The sequence below is a fragment of the Cygnus atratus genome, chromosome 3, assembly GCF_013377495.2.
Source record: "Cygnus atratus isolate AKBS03 ecotype Queensland, Australia chromosome 3, CAtr_DNAZoo_HiC_assembly, whole genome shotgun sequence".
Lineage (NCBI taxonomy): Eukaryota > Metazoa > Chordata > Aves > Anseriformes > Anatidae > Cygnus > Cygnus atratus.
This window is the reverse complement of record NC_066364.1, coordinates 25,548,295-25,571,539: the sequence shown is the minus strand read 5'-3', so window position 1 is coordinate 25,571,539 and position 23,245 is coordinate 25,548,295. Positions and strand designations below refer to the sequence as shown.

The window sequence follows — 23,245 nt, the reverse complement described above, 5'->3', positions numbered from 1 at the left end:
ACTAAACATAGGCAGTCATTGGGATCCTGACAGGAACGTGTACTTTACAAGGGAAAACATGAATAAAAGCAGGGTAAAGGCATCAGAAGTTGGACTAAATATATTACTTTATTGAATAAGCAACATCCATTAATTTTATAGTACTACTGAAAAAGCAATCAATTTTTCATGTCGACTTTTGCTCTTTATAATCTCCCCTTAAAGGATTTTTTCTCTAAATACTTTTCCCATTAGTGTCTGAGGGGTAGACTTCCTAGGCTGTAATTGCCAGTATACTCTCAGTTTTCATTCGTAGACAGAAGCTGTTTGAGTAGATAGGGATGCTGTTTTTTTAATTTTAAATGTTTTTAAATTTTAATTTTTAATTTTTAATTTTATTTTTTTTTAATTTTATTTTTTATTTTTTATATTGAAAAATATGCACAGATGAAAAACTCACAAAACAAGAGGTAAAGAAAGGGATCCCTCCTTTGCCTTTCCTACAGTTTTGGTACTTCTTTCTCTTGACTGTATTCCTTCCACCCATGGTCTTTGGTCTGTCACCTGGGCTAATTTAAAGATAAAAAGTACCATGTGAATAACCCTCTCTGTTAGACATGCCAGATGGGATTTGGGCTTCACAAAAATGAAATTCAGGAGGAAAAGAAAGTTGGATTTGCAAGAAATTCAGAACAAAACAACTGCTTTGAGAAAACGGGCAGAAAAACTCGTTAAAACTGGAAAATTGCACAGATTGCATTGGTTCTAAATTTCAATTTTGCCCAGTTCAGTGTTTGACTGAAAACAAGAAATACTAATAGATACTTGTTGGGTGTACCTATTACATCTTATACAATTTATAACATATGTAGAGTATTTATGTTCTTGTAAGTATGCATTTACAACTTTCTTAAAAAGGTTTTCAATATATTTTTCTTCTGTTTACCTGTATGTGTTGATTTACGTCCCCAGGAACTGTCTCTTGAACTCAGTGAAATGCTTTTCACAATACCTTTTTTTTCTTTTCTTTTTTTTTTTTTTTTTTTTGCCATCTGGCTAATGCATGTGTTGTCCACAAATTGCACACACTTAACTTCTACTGCTTTTTCATTGAGAAAAGAAACTAATACATATATAACCCTTATATGTCTATCAATCATTTAATGACATTGTGAAGGATGTGTGTGCTACACTATCAAGGGAAAATGTATATTTTAAACTATTTAAAGAGACTCATAGATGGTTGAACTTCTCTTTCATTTTTACAGTTCCACAGTTAAACAGCTTAATTCCAGGCCCAGTAGTACAAGGCCTTAAGACTATTCCATTTAATTTGATTTTAATTTTAATATTTTAATTGAGGATTTTATAAATTAGTTCATCACATTAATTTTAATAAAAGCAGCAGCACATCTCATTACAATTATTAATCTTAACCTCAAGTTGTAGCAGCGTGTCAGGAGGCAAAGTGCTCCTGCACACCAGGTTGCTTTGCAAAGGTCCCTGATGTACACATATCTGTGGGGTGATTTATAAATTCAAAGGACTGAGGGAGCGGGGAGAAGCCAGTGACTCATGCAAACATAGATGAACAGTGTCCTTAAACTTTTACAATGCATTTTGGGAAAAAAAAAAAAAAAAGGAAAGAAAAAAAAAAGGTTGTTTAAGATGCAAGCTCGGGGAACACTCAGTCTGTCGAACCAGCTCAGGGTCAAAAAGAACAATGCGAAGTAGAGAGGAAAGCAGTGGTTCTTCCATGTTTGCTAGCACAGAGTTATCAGCTCTGTCTGCCTTCACCAGATGTCACAGGGCTATGAACACTTCATGGCAGGGAAGAACCACTGTGTTTGCTGATTGCTTTAGGTGCTGACACAAAAGTGAAAAATTCCTTGAGCATTTCACAAAGCCTCTGCATGATGGCAGAACGTGACCAAGGCTAAGAGCGTGGGAACATTCCTTTCCCAATGATGCTGACATCCAGTCTCAGCTATTTGAACTATGCAGAGCCAGATTTACAGAAGTGAAGATAAGAATCACAACAAACACTTTGCAACAAAAATACAGCTTTATTCAATTTCAACATTTGTATTATTCCTAAATAAAATATGCTGTGTTATTTTAGGCCTCTCTTAAACTGGCAAGCACTTCAAGAAGTGGTACATAAATATGGCACATTCATGTGTTTATCTCTGGGGTTAATTATGCTAATACATAAGATTATCTCATGAAAGAATATTTTATTGTTATTGCTGCTTTACAATTAGCATACTGGAAGCAAATTTTTAAAAAATGGTGCTTTAAATAACATTAATGTCATGGATTCCTTGTCAGTATAGGAACAGGTCTGAAAATACTCTACGGTTTTAGCTCTTGATCCTAATTTGGGGCTGCAAAAGAAGAGTTTTCACATGAATACATGTAGCAAAAAATAAAGATTTGTAAACTGTATAAGTAGCATGCACAAAGCTCACTTGGTTTTCCTTCTTTATACAACCTGATGGTCTGACTGATGAATGTAACTCATATTTTCACAGGGGAAAAAAAAAAAAAAAAGAAAAAAAAAAAGGCATGAAGAAATATTCACCCATTTCTCTTGCCTGCCTTTGCAGCAACCTGAGAAAAACTGTTTAAGTGCCTAAATTCCCATGTAGCTGCAACAACCCTAATTCTAAATTAAATCCCTAATCCCTCTTTCTGAAACTTAGGGCCCATTTCTTTTCCTCCTACTCTCAGGGAGGATAGAGAAGTGACTAATATCCTTTTATAACACATTATAAAGAGATATAACCTGTTGTGCCTCATCTCTGTCTTTATTTCTTTTCTTGTGTGTGAAGAAACTGAAACCTTTAAATCTTTTCTAAATCTCCCATTTGTTTTCCACACCTCCAGTCTCTCTTTCTAAAATTGCTCAGGACAGAACACAATACTGCAACTGATTCTTCACTAACACTGAACAGAAATGAGTAATTACTTCCATTATACTATAAACGCTCCTTTCAGTATTTCCCTTGAATGACATTTTTTGTAAGAACATTGCCTCTCCAACTCAGATTCACTTTGTGGTCCCCTGTAATTCTCAGGTTCTCTCCTGCCTTATTACTGTCATTCAATTTCTGTCTGTGCTTTACATTGTTCCTTGTAATTGTCTTTAATGAATTTTATAATTTGATTTCCAGCCAGCCCTCTAATATAAGTGATGTTTTTGGATTTTAATCCTGTCTTCCAAACTGCTTGCAAATCTTCCCAAATGAGGATTATTTGCAAATCTAGTAAATTTATTGTCCATTCAAGTGAGCAAGTAGTTAATATTTTATAGTGCTAGAACTTGAAGATGGCGTTATGGAAGTCTCTGTGAGATGTTCTCCCATTTTAGCAGCAAATGGTTGTTCTCAAAGTCCAGCTTTCCTATCAGTTGCACATCTACCTTATGTGAATTTAATTTAGCCCATTTCTGCTTTGCTTGCTTATGAATGTCGTGTGCGACTGCGTCAAAGATGCACTGTATCAACCACATCCCCTATATATGTTTTGCTGTCAAAGAAGGAAATGAGATCAACTTGATAGGATTTGTTTCTGATGTGTCCTTGTGCAAGTTCTCTTATCTGCTTGCTATTCTCTAGATGCCTACAAATGGATTGCTTAATACTTTTTTCCAGTATCTTGGAAATAATATTAGGACTGGCTTTTCTATAATTCTTTAGACTTTCATTTCCTTCTTTGTTAGATATGACATTGTCTTTGCCATTCCCCACTTTTCTGGGTATTTGCTCATTTTGCTAATCGCTAGTTTGAGAAATAGCTTTGGTTAAGTGTTTAAGGGGGTTTCATTGGGCTGTGCCATCCTGAATACACCCATTTCACCTCAGGATTCCTTAAAATGTTCTTTTCCTATTCTATGTTCCTACTCCAAAATTCTTAATATTAACTGAATCAAATTTTGAGTCATAATTAGCCTCTTTTTGTGAAGACTGAAACTGGAAAAGGTATTGAACACTTTAGGCTTTTCTATATTACCTATTTGCTGACCTTCCAAGTTGAGTACTATATTGTGTCAAGTATAGCATATTATTTTCAATATGGTATTGTTTAATTATAGCACACTATTCATTTTAATGGTACTATGTGGTTATGCACTCAAATATAAAATAATATTCAACTTATTTCAATGATATTACCACACAATCCAATCCTAGGCCATACCTCAGTTCTTTCCAGCTGTTTGATTGCATCCCACTTACAATTAATTAAATTTTGACTTTAAGCTAAGAAATGGAATTATTCAGCATTAGTAATTATTAATAGAAAATCACTCACCAAAAATAGCCAGCTTATTATCCAAACACTGTGTTGCTAAAGCATCCTACCATCTTTTCAAAGCAAACCCATACACAACAATTTATTAAAATGACACTAAAGCTGTAGCTACATATTCTAACTGTGACTGTAGTCAAGTCATAAAAATAGTAATACTCACCACTGTAGCTAAATAGAACCTCTTTCATTGGTGACCTGCATTAAGAAGAACAAAAAGAAAGAAGAAGTGAAAACAAAGTTGAGAGGAGCATAAAAACTGCCATAAAATAATCAGGTGCAGGACTACAATTGTTCTGCTGGTGGACAGACAACTTTGTACAACATCTTTTGTTTTCCTGCACTGTTAATTTATAACCATGCTTATAGGGCTTATGATGTTTTTCATGCATTGGCATGTTTAAGGAAGCAAATATGCACATAGCAAATTTCAAAAGGCAAAGCATTACCTTGGCTAAATGCACATGTTGGGCTTCCAATTCCTTGTATGACCATAGCCCCGGAAGACATGGCATGTGGCCAACCTTGCAGTCACATGGCACTGATACTGTTTTCTTCTACCTTAGAAAGGCTTTCCACACTCTTCAATAGAAGCCTTGTACCCAATGAGGAGGAGGGTGTACTACAGAGGTCAGTATTTGTTTATAATGGATAAATAACTGATGGGACCACCAGAAAATGTAGTAGTTAACTATTCAAAGTCACTGTTCCAGGTGTCATTTCATGGGTGGCTTAGGTCAATGCTATCTGACAACTCCAGAAGGGACTTGTGTGGTGGATGAGCATGCAAGCCCCTGATGTCTGTGGATGGTCCTAACTTGGAGAGCAGACACAAGACTGCTAAGCTGAGGGTATGGCTCCTATTCTGGAGCACTTTGCCAGGCTGAAGGAATGGCCCAGCAGGAGCTTTGTGAACAAAGAAAAATGCAAAGTCTTATGTCTAGGCTGGGTGAGTGAACAATCCAATGCAAAGGTAGGCCAGGGACTGACCAGCTGTGCAGTCACACAGAGACCTCAGGGCTGGCTGACACCAAACTGAAGGAGGATCTGTACACCTGTGTGGTGATGAAGGCTAACCTCATATCAGGCTGCATTAATTAGAGCATAGCCGTATGCCATTCCCTCATAGGTTGTGAGGGAAGTCATTATTCTCTGACAGGCACTAGTAAGGCTGCATCTGGAACATAGCTTCCATTTTTGGATAGAATAGAAAAGAGACATCAACCAACCAGAAGAAGCCCAATAGAGAGCAATCGGGATGGTTTTGGGAGTTTCCTGATTTCTGGGAAAGGCATATCATAGAATCATTAAGGTTAGAAAAGACCTCCAAGATCATCTAGTCCAACCATCCCCCCTGCCACCAGTATCACTCACCAAACCATGTCTCCAGGTCCATGTCAAAACTTTCCTTAAATACCCGCAAGAATGGTGACTCCACCACCTCCTTGGGCAACCCATTCCAATGCCATATGACATACGAGGGGAAGCTACAGGGCTTGTTTAACTTGAAGAGTAAGTGAAGGGTTATCTGTTCTCCCTCTCCAGCTACTTAAAGAGGATTTAGAGAGAATGCAGGTTTTTATAGCGAAAGGATAAGAGGCAACCAGTGGGGAAATTTTAACTGCCCATAAGGAAAAATATTTTCATCATGAGTGGTGAAACACTGTAACTGATTTTTCTGTGGTTCTATGATTCTAATTATACATGAATTACATAAGTATTTGCATAATAAAAAATCTTTGTCAAACTACACTTGTGTTCTGACTACATATTCAGAGCAATTTCTTTTCCACTGAAATTACTGTACATTAATCCTGCTATTATTTAAAGGAGACTAAATACAACAGATTTTTCTTAAAGCCAGATAAAATTAGATTAAAATGGCAGTTTAAGTGACATGCTGACATTTCATATTTTCTCCATATCATTTTAAATATAGTCTGTGCATTAGTACCCTTTTAGACTTTTTAATGTAAATTCAGCATGTAAGTAATACACTTACTGTAATTCTTTTTATAGAGATCACATTAGAAATAATACACCATAAATTCAGAAAACATTTTCCCTTGTTAATGCTTCGTGATCTAATATGCCCTTTCATGTCAATAGGCTATAACTGAAACTTTTTACTTAAAGCAAGGAGATATCATTGAAGCTGTCAAAAAGTATTGCCCAAATACCTGTTGCAAATATAAATTTCCCATTGTGAGTATAAAGTATTAAAATTTATAAAGCTTAAAGCATTATAAAGTATAAACTAAATATAAATTATCTCTGCTGATTATTTTTTTTTTTCAAAATTTAAAAACTTATGTCATTTGGACCTGCCTTTCTGTTTGTAGGTATCCAAAGACTGTAGCTTACTGTTCCTCATTAGTAGCCCATCCATTATGAGATTAAAGAATTTATCCCAGCTAACATTTGAAATTCTTATTCCCTTAGTAAAAGTAGTAGATGTTCTTACTCGTAATGTTCCTTTGCAATATCATTATATTTTCAAATAAATGAAACTATAAAGTTAAATGTTATGATGATATGGAGACAGTCTAGTGCTATGGTCCTTGGTTTGGACAAAATAAACTAAGGACACTGAGACTATTGATTCAGAGAGGTCTTGTTCATTTTGTTTCAAAATATTTTGGAATATTACAGGTCAAGTCAGAACAGTTATTTTGGAGGAAAGTGACATCAAAAGATTTTCTAATTTTCAACATCTGAGAGCTTTTTTTATATGTATTACTGGTGCCCTTTCCTTTATTTGCTGCCTTATGCTGCTTATAATCTCTATGCTTAGTCTCTGTGTATGCATTGTTTATGAATAACCTAATACACTCTAATTCCTTGGATAGTTTATAAACTCTGCACATCAGCAGTGTTACGAATGGGTTGGATCTTTGGTGTAACATAAAAACCCTTACATAAATTCTTTAGTACAAGGATTCTACCATGTAATGGGTGCATTTCCTTCTTATATGTAGAATCTTTTAATGATTAATAGTAATGTTGACCTCTGACCAGGAACATTCCTTAAGTAAATAAAGAGCAATGTATAACAGAACTTTGGGCCTTATTGACATTTTCATAGAATTCATAATTTCAAGAACTTTTGGTATTAAATTTGATTAAAGCAGAGCAAAACAGATTGTTTCCCTTATTAAGAAAAAAAAAAAAAGAGAAAGGAAGAAAGAGAAATAAAGAGAGAAAGAAAGAGAGAAGAAAAAGAAAGAGAAAGAGAGAAAGAGAGAAAGAGAGAAAGAGAGAAAGAGAGAAAGAGAGAAAGAGAGAAAGAGAAAGAAAGAAAGAGCAAGAAAGAGAGCAAGAGAGAGAGAAAGAGAGAGAAGGAAAGAAGGAAAGAGAGAAAGAGAGAAAGAGAAAGAGAGAAAGAGAGAAAGAGAGAAAGAGAGAAAGAGAGAAAGAAAGAAAGAAAGAAAGAGAGAAAGAAAAAGAAAGAGAAAGAAAAAGAAAGAAAGAAAGAAAGAGAAAGAAAGAGAAAGAAAGAGGAAGAAAGAGAAAGAAAGAAAGAAAGAAAGAAAGAAAGAAAGAAAGAAAGAAAGAAAGAAAAAGAAAGAAAGAAAAAGAAAGAAAGAAGGAAAGAAAGAGAAAAAGAAAGAAAGAAAGAGAAAGAAGGGGACGTGGGAGGAATCTGCACAAAAGTGTCTCAGTGAAATACTGTCTCCTCTGAAGTCAATGGAATCAGCATTTTCTCATGAGGTCTTTTTATGAATGCTGACCTTACATTAAAAATGCTAGGTCTCAAATAATTATTTCAGGTTTTTTAGGAATAACAAATAGATGAGAGAGAGTAACAGCTGCAGCAAAAGATTATGTGAACCTAAATTAATTGTATTATAAATTTGGGATTTTGCAAATTGTATATGAATGAGGGGAATGAGTATGTACATGTAGCGCCTGTATGCAATGGCTTTTTATAACTCTGCAGGGACACATGCCCTATGTTCTCTCTAAATATTCTGACAGTACAGTTCTGAAAGTAATTTTTATGCCAGTCACACACCATAATATGGGCAAACACTAGGTTAAAGGAAGACCATAGGTATTGGAAATTACTGTCATATCTCTTGGTTAGGTTTTACAGGTGTATCCTTCAGATCTCCTCCAACTAAAAAGTGCTGGTTGTAGAGAAGGATTTCACGGGGAGGAAAATCCGTTATTTGTTCTCCTGCTTTCACAAGAAAGTAGAAGATCTGATTTGCTTCATATTACAGAAAGAAGCTGAAGCTGCATGAGGAATAGAATGCTGTTCTTCTAAACACAAAAGTAACAACTTTTTTTTTTTTTTTTCCAGTGAATACTTCACTTTGAGGAAAACAATATGAATTATTAAGTACACGGTAGCACCATCTTCCCTTTTCCCTTCTCTCACTCCTTTCAAGGAGCCAAGGAAATGCTTATGTTTCACTGAGCCTTTGACCACCCATTCTTCTTCTGGAATTGCATAAATTGCACTGACTTTCTCTCACAGTTTTTAGCTCTGAGTAAGGAACACCAAACGGGAAGAAGTTAAGAAGTTGAGTTTACAAGTAATTTTAGATAAAGAAGAAATGGTTAGTGAGGGCAGAGACAGAGAAATATAAAGTTTTTATTGCAGCAGTAAGAGTAACATTGGCCTTATCACATGACAGAACTATTCCTAACCAGTTCAGCATCCAAACAGGATTTCACTGATAATAAAGGACATTTTAAATTAGGTGGAGCCTTGTGGGTTATGTAAGCTTATAAAGTGTAAATTCAGCACAAACTGTTACTAGAGTTAAGATAGGTTCCTTTCAGAAGCTTCACAGAAGAAAATAAAAGAAAAAATCTGAGCAGCTCAGCAAGGTGTTAATTGTCTAACTTTATTTTGCAAAGGCGTCTTGGGGCTTACTTTGGAAAGATCCACAATATAAACCATAGCAACTGTATTTGAGAGAACCAAGGAGTGGCTCCTGGGAGGCAGAGTAAGGGGAATTGGTGGTGTAGCAACAAGTAGGAAGGGCAAGGAGAAAGGGAGGCATCTGGAAAGCTGCAGTGAAGATTCAACCAAACAAACAAAGAAAAAGATGAAGTAACTGGAAGTCCCTGGATCCCTGACCAGAGAGGCTGGGGATGCACATGAGAATAAAAGGCTATGTTCATGTCTCATATTCTCCTGGTGTTGAACAGCAGCCTGTTGATCAACCCAACAGGTGAGCTGTCTACCTTTTTTCTTTTTCTTTTTCTTAACTTTTTCACAGCAGAAACCAAGATGAACTGTAAGGATGTATTGACAGGCTCTGTCAACAAAATCAGAAGTCAGGCAAAACTTCTGCCTCCAACATGTGAAGGTCTTGCATTCAAAACTCCATCAATATTTTGCAAAACTACTCGAAAGTCACACATTTGGTAACAACTATTGGCAAACATCCATTTAATTTATTTAAATGCTCATTTTGCTGCTTTCAGCTAGGTTAGAATCTAATTTTAAAATAAGAAAAATAATGTGTTAACAAAAATGCAATTATTATTCTTATTTATATTGTTAAACCCATCTAAAAACTTGTGATTTAATTGTGAGAATGTACCCAGTCTCAGTAGTAAAAATTCATTCCTGTGTCATAGCTGTACTCATACTACTCTTATTCATAGTAAGTGATGCATTTTTATGTAAATTTCTAAAATAATGTAGAAAATGACTTTTAATTAAGGATGTTCATTATATTCTAAAGCCTGCAGTAAAGAATATGATAGTTAATTAAATTATATGTGTTGATTTCAATATTGAGACAATAATTCAGATTCATGTTCATGATCCTGTTAGGAAAAATAAATAAATAAATAAACTCATTGTTCCAGCAGAACCTTTTTAATTTTTATATGCTCTGTCTCAAGAGAAAAGTAAGAATGTGTAGCACATCAGATTTTCACTTCAGATTTCTTTGAGTGAATTATCTATGGTGATAACCACCGTGGTCCTAGAAAGTAGAGATGTGAAAGTAGTAAGGAATCAGCCACTGAATATAGATTTCAGAAAGATTTGTGTTCAAAGTCAAATAAAACTGGCACTGAATTTTGATGTTGGGCAAACTACCTCTTTGCATGCTGTCTGAAGGTTTCTTGACAGTCCTTTACAAAATTCTCAACAACTAATTGTCCTAAGAGATTCTGGCAGTTCTTGCATCTGGTGTGTAAAACAGAAGCTATACCAGTGACCAGAAATTGGGGAATGTGTGATTTAAATGGGGCTTACTGCATAATTTAACAAATCCCACTTGATATCATCCCAACAGCACATACCAGAAACCTGAAATGTAAATGTTAGTGTTACCTCAAATTCACAGAAACAGCACAGCCTCCAAAACAACTCTGGTTTTTGGTGTTTTTTTTTTTTTCTTTTTTCTTTCCTTTCTTTTTAATCATTAAGAATAATTAATGTTTATCTAGCTCATGCACTGGACAAGAGCAGGTTTGTGAGCTCAGCACATTTTTGCTCATCAACTCATACATATGTTACATAAATAAAAGATTAAACTAGCATTCAAATGCATAAACCCATTAAATGTCAACTGATTACCTCTTTAGAGCTGAGTGTTTCATTTTCTGGAATAGGCACTATGGGATGACTGGGCTGCCAAGCCAAGATGTCACAGGTTGGAGGGAGCATGAGATTAAAAACAGGAAAAGAAAATCAGTTATCAGTTCAAATTCTGTATAAAATGTCACACCATTTTAGCAATGAAAGACAGTACACTCAGTCATGCAAAGGACAGCAATGTAATGAGTTCCTTGTGTTCAACAGTATCTGTATGTTTACTGATCCTGTCTATTTCAAGGTATGTTCTCTGTTATATCATATTCCCATAATTAAAAGGGTGGGGAAAGATAAATCACTTTCCAATTTGAAAGAGTCATCTCAAGTCAAAATCACAGCAAGGGCGTCTGCCTTACAATGCATTCAGTATGAGATAATGCACATAAAGTTAGTTAAAACTGGTCATATTTCTATCACTTTGAATAAGTCTTCTTAAATCACCTCTAAAGGACCTCTCCTTAATCTTACATTTCAGATACATAAATCATGCAAACAGTTAATTAAAAATAAATAAATAAATAAAGAGCTGTATAACAGTAATTAGTTTGTGCAGAAAGGACTTTATAATTTTCCAGTGTGTTTTGAGTACTATAGGATTTGCATCTGAGTAATTAAGTTTGACAGATGATATTTAAATGAAGAGCCATACATATTTCAATAAGATTTGAACAGAATACAGGATAAGACAGAACGTATATAGGCAATATTAAGATCACAAGTTTGTGAAGTTTTCAGATTCAGCATCCTCTTTAGAGCAAAGGTCATGGAAAATATTGGAGCTTTGGTATTTTAGAATTGTAGAAAGATAAGGTTGGAAGAAGCCTTCAAAGTTCAATGTGTCAAAAGCACTACTTTGTTTTGGTATTTAGAACAAATAATACATTAGCAAATGATGTGTTGCTTAAAAAAATACTGGTCTTGCCCTAGAAAATTAACTCTTAAGGTGTAAAGCTGATCTGCCAATCTAACCCTATAAAAAAAAAGTGTGACATTGAAGTGGCACATACTGTTTATAATTACATTATGGATCTGCTCTGTATTGCGCTCTACTTTTGAAAATTTGCCCTGCTTCATTTTCAGGGAATCAGGAGCCAAGTCTTACAACAACAGCAGCAATTTTTAGTCATTTAACATTTTCTCTTCTTTTTTCCTTCCTCAAAATGGAAAGGCAAATTAATAACTTTAGGCAATACATTTATTTAATGTATTTATTTGATAAATTTAGGCAAGGAAATAATTTTAGACAAAGGAAAGTTAAGGAAGGGGTAAGGGAACTAGATGTCAGCAGCAACATCCCTCCCTCCGCCACAGACCTGACTTGATCTCATTTGGCACAACGACCAAGGCAGCCCACAGATCTTGCACCACCCCACTGCAGCACAGCTCTTTACAACAAATACAGGAGATGTTTAACAGCTCACACAGGAGACAGAAGTCCCATTTCCAAACCCAGCATCCTGCAACTACTGAGGTTAGACAATTCTTGATGATATACAGGGACAAATTTCTAGCAACACCTCCAGTGTATTAGCAAACTTATTTCATTTAAATGAACCCTGTGTTGAATTACTTATTGTCTCACCAGAATATGGCATTTCTGTATCCCAGAAAAAAATTAAGAATCACAAAAAGAACACAGGAGGTATTGATCATGTTCTGTTTATTTTCTGATGTGCAGCTAAGCCCTCTGAGAAGAAGGACTTCCACTACTAGGGTAAGGAAACCTACCTAGTCAGGTAGTGAACTGAGAATTCAGCAACTCTTTTTCTCAAATTGCTCATGCAGCCAATCAATGAAAAATGCACTTTTATTGTATTATCTAGTCCTAGTCTTTCTTGCTGGTATTCATTGCCTACTGTGCTTAACTGAAATTCCTACTGATTCTGCCTTACTTTGTTCCTTTAGTATGAGGTGTCGAGTCCCTCCTTAGGCCTGACAAATAATCATATATTTATTTTTTTTCCTCCAAAATGTATCTTTGTTTTACTTTGATAGCATAGTGAATGCAAATAACAGTCCCCATGAAGACAGAAAGTTATCTATATTTTCTGGACAGACACTGTTAATATTGATTACTTTGTAGAGATTTAATTGAAAGAAAAGAAGTGAGAGGATTTCAAGGACTTCACTGATTAATGACGGGAAGAAAAGTTAATGCAGAAGTTAAGACGTAGCAAAAAAATGAATAACATACAATTTTCTAAAGTCTGCTTTCACAAGTCTTCTCTCATGTAAAAACCTTGAAGAATTATTGTAGAAGAGTGCATACTAGTCAGATGTCTGAAGGCCTAGTTTTGCCATGATGTGGGGTCTAGAAAGTCACAGCTACCTAGATTTATAAAGACTTTCAGTAGTACTTGAGTGACTATGGAGAACATCAAAAAGTACTACATCCCTTCTGCTGAAATAACACTTAGTCTTGCAGGTCCCTAAAAGGAGGGTGTTGGTTTCTTCCCTGTAATCATATAGCTCTATCTCTGCCAGATGTGAAGGAGATGAGTGCTTTGGCCTGGGTGAGTTCATCCTAACAACCTGAAAGCCTATTCCTGTCTTATTTCCATAACATGTCAATGTAATTTGAAACATGTCAGCCTTCTGTGGAACAGGCCCCATGCTTTTTCTCCACGGTTTAGCCAAGAGGCCACAAAGTCTTATCCCTTCCTCTCTGATTTTTCTTTATGATTTTTGTGTTCTTGAGTGCACATTACTAGAGTCCCCCAAGCAGAATAGAAAATGGTGTCTCAGTGCACTTGTTTTCTGCAGCTCCATGTGTAAGTATTTGATTCTTTTGGAAGAAAGTGAGAGAAGTTTGAACTTCTGCAAGCTGTGATGGGCACTATACTTGGTTATTTCAGGTGTCTGGGCAAGTGCTAAAGCAGGGCATTGGCACCTGTTTCTTGTTCTCTCTGCATGGTAGTTAACCTAGGGTGTTCAGAGAACACTTAAGAGGACATATAGCCTAACTGATTAAACTCAGCCTTGTACCTGGATCACAGTACAACACACAGACTTAAGCACAGGAAAAAGATCCTCAGAATATGAAGGTCATTTCTCTGCAAAGATGAGCTAGCAAACACATAGTACCAGAAAATCAGCTTAAAAGTAACAGAAATGCAAGGTAGGCAGAACAAGGTAGGATTAACTGTTCCTTACTAGACATTGTGTGACTATCATCCTTCAGAGTCATAGAGGAATGTGCCCATGTCCACAAGATCTGAAGTGTGAATGTAATTTGGACTCTGTACTTTTTACTGGTGTGTTGTCTTCATGAGACCTCATCCTGTTCTGTCACTGGCAGTCTTTCATCCCCAGGTCAAAGCAGCTGGCAGGGAGCCCTATTTGTTTTCCTTCTAATTTAGAAGAATTGCATCTGTTTATGTTGGAGGATGATAATATTGCTTTTATAATTTCTGTTCTTGATTCTTTGGCCAGTTATAAAATTCTACATTATTCTTATAAAGTTGATTAATGATTCTTAATTTTTCTGAGTCTCACACAGTTTTCTGGTGAAGTGACACGATTATTTCTAAGAACAGTGAAAGAGCAAACTAAACAAATCTGTATTTGTGGCTGTGAAATTGTACTGAAGAGATTAGAATATCCTGACAATATATAAGTATTTACAGCATTTAAGTTCAAAGAGAAATTACCTACCTGGCCAAAATAACCTTGTAAAGACTCGGCCAAAGCTTGGAAAAGAGGCAGTTATATAACATCTTAGTTAGACCTTTGTTCATTTAGCTCTCTAGAGTAATCAGCAAGACATATTTGCCTTTGAAAGGTCAATTTACTTTTATTGTGCTATGAATCACAGCTGCCTCAACTAATATAAAGCTTTCTGAAGTGTTCTCAATGTAAGACCTTTTTCACAAGTCTAAGTCACTCTCTAGAGGATCTACAACCTTTGATAATTGAGACACAGGTTTAAAACTCTTTGGAATCAGTAAGAGGTAATATACATAAGAAATAAGAATGTTTCCAATAAAGTAGCCAGAAAACATTCACTTTTATACCATTCTTTCAAAATACTCCATTAAATCTTTAATCATAGAATGGTTTAGATTGGAAGACACCTTAAACACCATCTAGTTCCAGCCTCCCCACCATGTGAAGGCCACCTCCCACCAGACCAGGTTGCTCAAAGCCCCATCCAACCTGGCCTTGAACACTTCCAGGGATTGGGCATCCATAATTTCTGTGGGAAACCTGCTCCAGTGCCTCACCACCCTCTGAGTAAAGAATTTCTTCCTAATATCTAATCTAAATCTACCATCTTTTAGTTTAAAGACATTCCCACTTGTGCTATAACTCCACTTCCTGACAAAGAGTCTCTCCCCAGCTTTTTCCTAGGTACTGGAAGGCTGCTATCAGGTCTCCCCAGAGCCTTCTCCTCTCCAGGCAGAACAACCCCAGCTCTCTCAGCTTGTCCTCATAGGAGAGATGCTCCAGCCCTTTGATCATCTTTGTGGCCCACCTCTGGACTTGCTCTAATAGGTCCATGTCCTTCTTGTGCTGGGGGCCCCAGGGCTGAACACAGCAGTCCAAGTGAGGTCTCACAAGAACAGAGTAGAGTGGGACAATCACCTCCCTTGACCTGCTGTCCATGTTTCTGATGCAGCCCAGGATACAGTTGTCTGTCTGGGCTGCAAGACCACATTGCCAGCTTATTTTGAGCTTCTTGCCAACCAACACCCCCAGATCCTTCTTGTCAGGCTTGCTCCCAATCCACTCTCTCTGCCCAGCCAGTATTTTTGCTTGGAATTGCCTTGGCTCAGAAGAAGGACTTTGCACTTGGCCTTGTTGAACTTCTTGAGGTTCACACAGGCCCACCTCTCCAGCCTGTCCAGGTCCCTCTGGATGGCGTCCAGGTCCCTCTGGATGGCATCCCTTCCCTCCAGCGTGCTGACTGCACCACACAGCTTGGTGTCATTGGCAAACTTGCTGAGGGTGCACTCAATCCACTGTTCATGTCACCAACAAAGATGCTAAACAGTGCTGATCCCAATACTGACCCCTGAGGAACACCACTCATTACTGATCTCCACCTAGACATTGAGCCGTTGAGTACAACTCTTTGAGTGCAGCCATCCAGCTATTTCCTTACCCAACGAGTGGTTCATCCATCAAATCCATGTCTCTCCATTTTAGAGGCAAGGATATCATGGGAGACAGTGTCAAACACTTTGCACAAGTCCAGGTAGATGATGTTATTTGCTCTTCCCCTATCCACAGATGCTGTAACCCTGCTAGGAGGCCATCAGTTTTGTCAGGCATGATCTACCCTTAGTGAAGCCATATTGGCTGTGACCAATCACCTCCTTGTTTCTCATGTACTTTAGCAGAGTTTCCAGGAGTATCTGCTCCATGATCTTGCCGGGCGCAGAGGTGAGACTGACTGGCCTGCAGGTCCCCAGGTTTTACTTTTTTCCCTTTTTAAAAACTGGGGTTATGCTTCCCATCTTACAGTCATTGGGAACTTCACCAGACTGCCACAGCTTCTCAAATATGATGGATAGTGGCTTAGCAACTTCATCTGCCAATTTCCCTCAGGACACGCAGATGGATCTCCTCAGGCCCCATGGACTTTACAACTTTAGGTTCCTTAGCTGGTCTCAAACCTGATCTTCTCCTACAGTGGGTAGTTCATCATTCATCCAGCCCCTGCTTTTGCCTTCTGGGTCTTGGGCTATGAGGCTACAGCTCTTGCTGGTGGAGACTGAGGCAAAAAAAAATCAATGAATACCTCAGCCTTCTTCATATCCTGGGTAACCAGGTCTCCCATTTCCTTCCAGAGAGGGCTCCATTTTCCCTAGTCTTCCTTTTATTATCGATGTACCTATGGAAGACTTTCTTGTTGCCCTTGATGTCCCTGGCAAAATTTAATTCTAATAGGGCTTATAGGGCTTCAGCTTTCCACTAACACTAATCCAGATTGACAGTAAATTACGTATTCAAGACTCTTTTAAATATAGTCATTCCTTCTCACTAGGAAAAATTACTAATTTCTTATTATTTCAAAGGCTAAAAATGTTTATTTATAGAGGCATAACCAGCAAACACTTTTATAAAACTGTTTCCTGGATAACCACTATTTCTGAGTACAAGTGCATGAAATCTAGAGTACTAATAAATGGTATACACCCACATCAGCAGAGCAAGAACTACCCTCAACTAAAGAGGGAGAAAATAAATAATGGTAACAGACAATTTATAATTATGATGTATGTAGTTTCTCTGAAATGACACTATAAAATCACTTTCAAAGATTCAGTCAGTTAAGCAACTAATTCTTTTGCAACTTTCATCTCTCTGTAAGGAAATATAAAGTAGAAATGGTGATTGTAACAAAGACTAATATTGTGTGCCTTCAGCCAGGTATGCAGTAGAGCATACTGATTAAATTGCAAATCATTACTATACACTACTGTATTTTTGCTTTTTTTAACTCAAAGACTACCAAGCTCTTTCCTGATAGGAGTAAGGATCTGCACAACAGGGACAACTAATGCAGACACTGTTCCCTGGCAGGTTCTCCAAGGACCTGGAGGGGCACCAGATCAAAGTGCAATGGAAAGATTTGCATCTGAATAACTAGAGGCTACAGGAACTGTAAGTCTTAGTGGTGGAGATTGCTTATCTCAGAGGTAAGTGAAGCTGGTAGAAAACTGGTGGAAACACACAGAGGCCCAGAATTGCATCAGTTTTCCTTGGGCTGCCCTTTCCCAGGCCAGGTTCAACTTCAACACTGTCAACAAACATATTAAAATTTGTATTAAGATCATATTCTCCCTAACTATGAAAATGATAGCCACTGTTTACATATGGGAAAAAAAAAAAGTATTATAATTTACAGTTTATTATATATGACCTCTTCATCAAAGTTCAAAGCATTTTTTCCAAAAAAAAAAAAAAAAAAAAAAAAAGACACAAAAGCCTTGAAGTTCATAGCATCTCTGAAACACAGGTAAATACCATCTAAATACCATCTTCGTTATACCAAGCTGTAAGTACATACTTGGAATTTCACCAGAACTAATTTTATTATACTTTTTTTAAACATAACTGGAAGTGGAGTTAATTAAGGCCATATTTCAGAGTACACATTATATCAATACCTGCAATAAAAGTTAAGTGAATTCTAATTGCACCAATTTTTCCTTTAAAATGTAAAGTTTCCAAAGGTTCATCAGCTTTCAATGTTTTTACTTTTTCTCAATGCCTCAAAAGAGTTATTTACAATCTGAAAAAGCAGCAGGAAATTCTCTAGAAACATCTGTGTTCAGTGAGGTCTAAAATACAATTTTCTCTATAGCTCTGAGTGTTTTGGAGTAGCTTCCATTTGTTATGTGTTTGTTTGTTTGTTTTGTTTGTTTTTCCTTTTGTGTCTGTGTTTGAATCCACATGCTTTTGACCGGTTTTCACTGTCTTTGATTAAAAGTATATAATTACCATTTGTTTACCCATCCAATCTTGTTTGATATTTTTCACAAAAATTTACTTCCTTTCTTTTTATATTCTTGTCTTTTGTTTTATTACTATCTTACAAGAAAAGACATGGCCCCAGGTTGCAGCTCCCATTTGCCAAACTATTTATAGAGATTATTTTTAACAGTCTCATTTTCACTGGTTTCAAATTCCTATGGATATGGAATTGTATCCAGTCCAAAATTCAACCATCGGACACGTTCTTAGCATCAGGAGCAGACTCCAGTCTATGGCAAGTTTGTCCCCATCACCACAGGATGTGTCATAGAATTAATTCCTTTCACAAACCAACATTAGAAGCAGATATTAGGAGTGTTGTGGTATTTGGGTTGTTGTGTTTCCTTTTCTTGTTGTCCTAAAATGTATTAATCTGAAGATACAGAAGGCTAAGATAAAGATTTCTCAGAAATTAGTTGCTAGCTAGGGCCAGACTTTCTCTTATATTTGATATTGTTGTATGTGTTAAAAATGTCTTCCTGAAATCTACTTTGCAGAAAACTACACACAATCATCCTAGAATGCCAGACATAAGTCCGAACTCAAGTTTTAAATTATGTAGAAACTTCTAGGAATGAAGACAAAGTATTATAAAGCACTTCTTGGTGTTTGAGAATGCTTTCGGCTAATCCAGCAGAGGCTGTCTGTGTAAATGTAAAGACAGAAAGAAAAAGAAGCAGCTGTGTGTTCCAAGAGGAAGTCTGTACACTTCTAGGCACAGCATTGCCTGTGCAAATTTTGATTTCTAAGTAGGGTCAGGGTCTGCTGGGGTTTGATCCTGCTGTGTTCGTGAAAGCAATGCTTTTTGTGTGTGTTTTCTAAGTGAACAGAATTACACTGAAGAAATACCAGACTTCTACCATTAACAGCTTCTCCTAGTGGAAATAAAGACAGACAGGCTTTTTTTTTTATGCATTACATGCAGTAATTGATTCTTTTATTTATTTATTTATTTATTATTATATTTTCCCTTTGGGAGAGCTGTCTCTGCATGAGTGGGTAGCAGAGCTCTTTCCAGGTGGTGCAAGACTAAGACATCTCCACATTAAGTGCATGCTGCTGTGGCTCCAGTTGAGCCTAAATTACCTCTCTATTCTGTTGCTAATCTGATGGCTTCAAAGAAAGCAATTGATTACCAAGTTAAGATACTTCTAAAGTGCTTTAGTCTAAATGCTTTTCTTTGAAGATGTGCTGAGCAAGAACTCTAGAGGCATTTTCTGCAGACATTATCAAACTAAGTCCAAAGTAATAGAAATGTCACCTAAGCATGATATGATTAAAATGGCTCACTAAGCCCAAGAAATGCAATAAGAGAATATACAGAGGAGAGACAGCAATATTAAACATTAATACTTTCCCAACTAGGACGTCCAATTTGTAGCAGAGCAATAATTAACTGGCTTGTTTGCTTCTGATTTTCTTCTCCTATACTAAAACAATTGTTCTCAGCACAGATAGTGGAAGGATGATTAACCACAACATACTTAACACAAGTACAGATGTGGAAATTCAGCATTTACATATCAAAGTTCAAAAGAGAGAAAGAAACTCACTTCTGGAAATAAAAGCAGCTGGGATGATGTCTGGGAGAAAAGTGCTTTTCCATGGCAACCCTGAAAGGCTGCTGCATTCACAGAATGTCAATTCCCACTATGCAACTATTAATCAAATACAAACTCCAGTGAGTAAGAGATTGGATGGTGAGGTAAACACCACTGATTTCATTAAAAAAAAAAAAAAAAAGATTCCCTTTAAATATTCTGCTTACATGTGAGCCTGCAGACCTGAAAATGATTATGGAAGGCTGACCCTTCCAACATGACAATACTCAGTGATTTCAAGAAAACTCCATTTAGGCCCAGGAAAAGCAATGAAATTGACTTGAGCCCAGACTTGTATATTAAAGAAAATTAGTCCTCTGCAAGACTGGTCCTGTGACCTCTTCTCATATGTCTGATAAGGTACAAAAATGGCCATTTTTTAATATTTCCCATACCTCTTTCAAAAACACCTTCCTTCCAACCCATTTTCAAGACTGTGCTGCTAAATATTTAAACAACGGGGGGACTTTTGGAGGGACATACGTGAATTGTGTTCTCATCCCTTGATGACAGAAACAGAAAAGGGAGTTTGAAAGTCAAGAGGGACCAAGAGGCAGTCTCCAGTTATGAGAGCTGCACACCACAGACCCCATCCCCATCCCTGCCTTTTCACTAGGACAGTTCATTGCCTTCTACTTCAAAATGACTACCAGTTTCCCAAAATCTAATGCTCTCTGCCCTGACAGATATTTATGGCAGTAGTGCCTTCATGTTCTTCTGATCTTCTGCAGCTGACCTGATGGCTAGAAAAAAACAAATGTCTCCTTTCCCTTAACAGAGTAGATGACTCAGGTAGAGCCTGCAGGAGAAGGGACTGGGACTGATCCCCTTCAAAGGATCAACAATGGGAATTGACACCTGGAAAATGGAAGCTCATGTTCACCAGGCCACATGCTGTCCTGATTTCTTGCAGCCCCTCTGCCTAGATGATGCCCAGATTATCTGATTATGGTGAGACATCTCAGGATCAGAGACAATCAGAATCCCTTGGCATGCATGTATGTGCATGTATGTGCAGTGACATGCATGTATGCGCAGTGGGGTCCCTCCCTGGGGTCCACCTCAGGGAGGCAATGTCAGTGGCAGAGGCCTATTTCCCTCCTCAGGAGGAGACTCCACTTCGTCTCAGGACCCCCAGGGAGCACCAAGGGACTTGTGGCGGCAGCTGAGCTCTTCCACCCAACACAGTCCTCTGTTTAAGGCTTGGGGACTGCCAGAGGAATCAAATTTTGAAATCAACCATGGGTCTAAATGGCTCAGGCTCTCTGTCACTACAAGAGTTGCAGTCTCATCCACCTTTCAGAGCTATTTTATTCCAATAAAAGAGAAAATGAACTTTTAATATATAAAGATCAACTCATATAACTATTTTATTCTAGAAGATACCAGAGCAGGACTCCTGTTTGCTTTAACTGGTCTGTTAAGTAAGAGAAAAAGACGCAGTCACCCACAGTCCATCATAACAGTATGTCCAGTGACAACTGTATCAAAGCTGTCACTTTTCAAGACCAAGGAGTGTAGAAATCCTGTCAGAGCTATCTTTCAGCTTCATCTGTGTAATTCCATCTGCTATAAAGATTCAGGTACCTGGTGGGGCTTCAAGCAAAAACAGCCCGGTGCTGGGTCTAATCTGCCTGAACAACAGCACAGTACCCTTTCAGTACAGCATTTCAGATAGTCAGCTGCCATTTTTTTACACCCTGAGCAAACGAAATGATACTGATTATAGGAGCTCACCATATCTACCTTCCCCAATACAAGTAGCAGAAGGTGATCATTCTGTTATGTTGTTGCTGTTTTGTTTAGTTTGTTTGTTTGTTTTGTTTTGTTTAAATAAAAAAAAAAAATCTGAGAAAATATTTGTATACGGTAATTTTGAAGTGAAAGTGCACATGGAAATTATCAAGTTTACTCACCCTCACATCCTGTCCATTGTCAATAGCATATTTACAACGTATTTTAAATGAACAAAAGAATTCATGGCAGTGGACTTTGCCCTCTAGTGGAAGATGAAGCAAAATACAACACATAGCTAGCAACACAACGTCCTTCTTAATATTCTCTTGGACAGTTCATTGAGATAAAACTTTAATTATGTTTACGTCCAGAAATAAGACTAACGTGTATATACATCTGGACACAGATCATGTTTTTACTGGATGGCTGGAGTATCATACGATCACAGAATATGCTGAGTTGGATGTGACCCACAAGGATCATCGAGTCCAAGTCATGGCAAGTCATGGCTCATATTATCCCTTAACCCAAAGGACAATGACTAGAGAGGGGGAACCCTAAGAAATCTGCAGATACAACAGTCCAGGTTTAGTAGAGAATAAAAAGAAATTTCTTAAATATTTATGCCTTTTACACAAGAGGTCTAATAAGTTTAAGTTTCAATAGCTGATACTCTGTCTACTGTGCTAAGTTTTCTATTACTTAACTATTTGTAACAAAGTAAACTTTTTTCTTTTTTTTTTTTTTTTAATGAATAGCTCAGACTTGTTGTGTGGTGCAGGAGACAGGGTCACTGCATGTTTTTTATCTACATCTACTGACTCATGTTAAAAATCAATCATGTGAATAACACCAAAATCAAACTTCCTTTGATCACCAAGGAACATTAACGCTGTAGACCAAAACAGAACCATTAAAAATAATTTTAAATGGTGAATATTTCCTGCTTGTGTAAATAAAACTCTGTTTCTATTAAACAAGTCCAATATTAAAATCTGATTATTCTGTTTCCTAAACCATTGGGCCACACCCACCTGGAGGGTGACATTAATTTAGAAATACAATGCATTTTACTGCAGCTATTTACTAGCATGTTTTTTTTCACTAATAACGGTTAACTTTATAGGTTCCCATGGGTTTTCACTAAATCTTAAAGGACTGGAACAAAGACTAGCTCCTTTAGCTGAATTAAGGGATGCCCATGGAGAACAACAACTATTATCATTTTACATGTTCTTGATAAAAGCTAGGAACCTAATTCACTTACATAAGAGGGATGACGATTGGAAGTCAATCAGAAGCCCAAATATGTGAACTTTTTTGCATGAATCACAGCAAGTCAGTATTAGGGCCTCATCTAAAACACAAAACTCCCAATTAGCTTGCCAATAACATAACCATTCAAAATGCCACTGCTACAAAAAAAAAAAAAAAAAAAAAAAAAAAAAAAAAAAAGTTAAATTAAAGGATCATCTGAGCTTTTCTTCAATAGAATATAGCACTCAGTGAATTATGGGCTATGGATGATGCTGTTCAACCCTGGAAAGTTGCAGACTTAACGAGAGCC

General features: G+C 37.0%; 1 long non-coding RNA gene across 3 annotated transcripts; it reads left to right on the top strand.

Annotated features, from left to right (window-relative positions):
* The first annotated feature begins 378 nt into the window (after positions 1-378).
* Positions 379-21,579, top strand: LOC126913260 (uncharacterized). Of its 3 annotated transcripts, XR_007708106.1 has the most exons (7): positions 379-449; positions 4,857-4,920; positions 8,597-9,476; positions 12,537-12,572; positions 17,387-17,502; positions 20,720-20,892; positions 21,048-21,579. It is a non-coding gene; the product is annotated as an uncharacterized LOC126913260 (long non-coding RNA). The 3 variants fall into 3 exon arrangements; XR_007708105.1 differs by having other exon boundaries at positions 20,720-21,579; XR_007708107.1 differs by lacking the exon at positions 12,537-12,572 and having other exon boundaries at positions 20,720-21,579.
* The last annotated feature ends 1,666 nt before the right edge of the window (positions 21,580-23,245 follow it).